Source organism: Globicephala melas, chromosome 8 (genome assembly GCF_963455315.2).
Source record: "Globicephala melas chromosome 8, mGloMel1.2, whole genome shotgun sequence".
Lineage (NCBI taxonomy): Eukaryota > Metazoa > Chordata > Mammalia > Artiodactyla > Delphinidae > Globicephala > Globicephala melas.
This window is the reverse complement of record NC_083321.1, coordinates 81,116,576-81,120,806: the sequence shown is the minus strand read 5'-3', so window position 1 is coordinate 81,120,806 and position 4,231 is coordinate 81,116,576. Positions and strand designations below refer to the sequence as shown.

Here is a 4,231-nt window from a genome sequence, read left to right as displayed (position 1 = left end):
AGCTAGAGGGAGGACTCCAAAACTGCCTTTTGATCTCCCAGCCTCCTTTGCAGCTGGTGTGATCATGTGACTGGGCTCTGGACCAGGGAAGACCAGGAAAGACCAGGGGAGTGTAGATATGCTTTATCCCAGCCTCCTCCACACTTTTGTCTCCTGAGGAGCCAGGACACAGACCTGGCTGTAACCTGGACTGACCACAAAGATGAGGATGATGCCCTGGGTGGAGCCTGAGTCCTGAACAACCCAGTGGGCAGGGACCCCACCTCACTGCTGGACTTTCATGAGAATCTGAGACTGTAAAGAGAGCTCCATCGACTCAACCGCATGCCTTGGACTCAGGAAAGTCACCTGCAGCATCAGAAGCTCCCGGTGGTAAAGGGGGCCCTGGGTTAGAGGCCACATGTACAGAACAAGCTGAGGGGTCCCCTCCCCTCTAGGCAGCTGCCCTCCTGGGATCCCAATCCTGCTTGGGCTGGGGGACCAAGGTCCCTGGAGAGGACCCAGATGGCAGTGGTCAGACTCCTGCAGCCCTGAGTGAGGTAGAGGAACACAGAGGTCAATAGGGGCAGCCAAGCAATGGGTGGCAGGGGTAGGGGCTTGTTGTGCCCCCGCCACAGGTCCTGTGACAGGATGATGTGGCAGCCGCAGGGTGTGGAAAGAAACATGTAAACAAAGCCCCAGACCCCTTCTGAGACTGAAAGCAAGTCACTACAAGTACTTGCTGAAAAGATGAATCACAGGAAAAGAAGTGTGGTTCCTGCTCATAGGGACAGATCAAATGAGAAGGGGGGCGCTGGGGACCAGAGGTGAGAAAGAGAGAAGGGGTGGGAGCTGTCACGGCAGGCAGGGAGGTGACAAGCTTCAGGGTGAGGGGCCGGGTGGGCTGGTCCAGGGAGGAGGGTTGAGGATGTGAACTGGGGTGGTCTTATCGTTTCAGCTGAGCTGCCCTCGAACATTCTCTGGGCTTCGATCCACCAAGGCCTCCCATGTGTCACATGGGGAGCTGAAAAGCCCAGGGGCTTCTCTATTTCCCGTGTGACTTTGGTTTATAGAAAGTGTGATTTGGCATCATCTGAAATGCACATCTGACCAATGTAAAGAACCTTGCAAGTTTCCACAACATATGCCACAGACACAAACGCCTCTGAAGAATGCTGGTGCCCAGTAGTGATTGATGACCCAGCGATGAACCTACTTGGATCTCTCACATCAGAACATGGCACAATGGGTGCCTCCGAGGCAGGTCTTGAGGGAACTCTTTAGACAGAGCCTTCCTCCTGCCCCACAGCCAACCTCCCTCCCTGATCCCCTTGCCTCCCTAAGGTTTGACCCAACTCCTTCATCACCCACCCCTTTCCCCTTTTTACTTGACCATCCAGTTTCCATCAGACCCTCAGCGAGAAACAAAAATAATTCATGGTGCAAACTTGGGAGAAGCAGCTCACCTGGTAAAAAATAAGTCCCTTTGTACTTAAGAGGCCCCACCAAGTGCTGACTGCACGGAAGTCCCAGGAAGCTGAGTGGGGGGCAGCAGGGGATGGGGGGTGGGGGTGGGGCTAACTGCCCCTCCCCTACACAGGGTACTGGTTTTTGGTTCATGCGTAGATGGTGCTCAGCTGGCTTCTCCTCCGGATCCGCTCAGGCACTTTGGGGAGGATCTGGAAGGTCTGAGGCAGCAGCTCCAGACAGGCCTCACAGAACTTCTTGATTCACCAGCAGTAGATGATGGGGTTGAAGACAGACTTGAGGTAGCTGAGCTCTAGGACGCAGAGGCTGGTGGTGTAGAATGTGTGTCCGCAGTAGAACCTCCAGTTGAACACGGGACAGCAGGCTGTAACAGAGTGTGGCAGCCAGCACAGCGAGAAGCCCACGAAGAGGATCAGGATGGTGGTGAAGGCCTTGGTTTTGAAGCTCAGGTCCAGGCTGACCTGCTGCTGCCATTGGAGCCCCCGCAGGCCGGTGCAGGTTGGCAGCTGCAGGTCCAGGCTGTAGGACTTGTTGTGCACGTGCACGGCGTCCTTGCACACTGTGTGCAGTATGCCCAGGTAGGAGCTGAGCATCACGGCGAAGGTCGCGAAGAAGGCGGCCCCCACCAGCGTCAGCACTTAGGCGCGGCCGGCCAGCAACTCGGTGTAACCCAGCATGCATTATGGTGCCCGCGCTGGCACCTCCACCTGCGGCCAGTCGCCCAGCAACAGGGTTGAGACACAGAAGTACAGAGCCCAGGACACGGCGGTGATCACCTTGGCCCTGCGGGGGTTCAGCCTTTCCTGACGCTGGACGATGATGAGGAAGTGGTCCACACTGATGATGAGTAGGATGGCCACGCCCTCCAGGACGAAGGACCAGTAGAGCGCAGCCGAGAGACTGCAGAAGGAGTCCCCGAAGTGCCAGGAAACAGTGATAAGGGTTACGACGGTGAAGGGCATGAAACACAAGGACAGTATGATGTACGAGAAGGCCAGCATGGCCAGCAGCAGGGTGATGGTGGAGTGCATGGCCGGCCTCTGGTACACGATGATGCAGACCACGGTGTTGCTGAGGAACCCCACCACGATCATCAGCATCATGAGGACTGCCAGGGACATCCTGAGGGGCGCAGGTGAAGGGGGTGCCCGAGAGTCTGCCGCGTGGCTCCCTTTGGGCAGCAGGTATTCGTAGGTCTCAATGGACGAGCGGTTAGAGGCCATCATGGAGGAAGTCCTGGAGCTGGGGCAGAAAGGAGAGGAAGGGGCCTCAGCGCTTCAGGGGCTGCTGCATTCTTTCTGCTGGCTGCATTTTCCTGCCGGTTTTCTTGGATCTAGAGGGCGCTGCAAGGGCTGGGAGGAGCCTGCCTCTTTGGGAGCAACTGGCTGGGATTTGCGATTCATCACAGCCTCATCATCTCCGTGACAATGACTGTGTCCGCAGCTTTCTACTTGGACGCTCTCACTGGCCTGTTGCAAAGAAGCATGAAAGAGAAGGGGGTTAGACCTTCCAAGCATGGGTTGAATAGAGCAGTTTTTACCTTTTACAGGTATTTTAAACATCAGAGTGGAGCTGACTCACTTATTTACCACGTGGGGAAAAGGCTTGGTCTTCACAAATACGACGAGCCTTGTCATGTAACCCAGGAAACCTGATCAGACCTACCTTGTGGGGGACCAGAATTTGTAATCAACATTTCCATAATCAGCATGTATTTTATAACTTGAATTACAAACATCCTGATCCAGTGAAGCTTTGGCTGAGGCAACCCCCAGTAGAGAGACAGCTCCATGAGAGCAGGGTTTTGTCTGTGTGGTTTGCTGTGTCCCCAGCAGAGAAGATGTTCAAAAGAAATTCTGTTGAATGAATAAATGGTAGTTGATGCCGCTGCTATTTGTTTAAGTGTGGAGTCACATGCAGTTTTAAAAAATAATCCAGCAAGATCCCATGTACCCTTCCCCCAATTTCCCTTAATGGTAACACTTTGGACAACTGTAGTGCTGCTAGAATGTTAGTTTTGGAAACACTGATGAAAAGGAAGACACTATCCCCCCAGATAAACTCTTTTAAAGGATGCTGTTGGGGCTTCCCTGGTGGCGCAGTGGTTAAGAATCCGCCTGCCAATACAGGGGACGTGGGTTTGAGCCTTGGTCCAGGAAGATCCTACATGCTGCAGAGCAACGAAGCCCGTGTGCCACAACTACTGAGCCCACGTGCCACAGCTACTGAAGCCCACACGCCTAGACCCCATGCTCCGCAACAAGAGAAGCCACCACAATGAAAAGCCTGCACACCACAATGAAGAGTAACCCCTGTTCGCTTCAACTAGAGAGAAGCCTGCGCACAGCAAGGAAGATCAAACACAGACAAAAAAAAAAAGAAAAAAAAGTTGCTTTGTCAGCACCAGTGTCCTCATGGTAGAACAAGCTTCCAAAAATGTCTGCCACTAGTGTTTATGTCTCCAGTGGGAGTCCTAATAGCTTCTTGCCTCTCCAAGTCGTTCTCCAAGGTCAACTAATGGGTCTGACCCAGACTCCTTTCAAATTATTTCCTCTGTGCTGGGATTCAGAGCATGTGAGATTTTGTGCATGCCTTTTAAAAGCAGAGTGTCTGTGTCATATAGTCCTCTGTCTCTCCCACATGCAAGCCCCACTGTCTTTTAAAGCCAAATGTTCTAGGGACTCTTCTTCCCTGTGCAGGAACCCTGGACTGGGGAGCCTGATGTGGGGTTGAGACTCACCATTCCTTGTGAAGAACCTCTGCA

General features: G+C 53.5%; 1 pseudogene; it reads right to left on the bottom strand.

Annotated features, from left to right (window-relative positions):
* Window positions 1-1,571: 1,571 nt before the first annotated feature.
* On the bottom strand, window positions 1,572-2,870 carry LOC115844651 (probable G-protein coupled receptor 45; annotated as a pseudogene).
* Window positions 2,871-4,231: the final 1,361 nt, after the last annotated feature.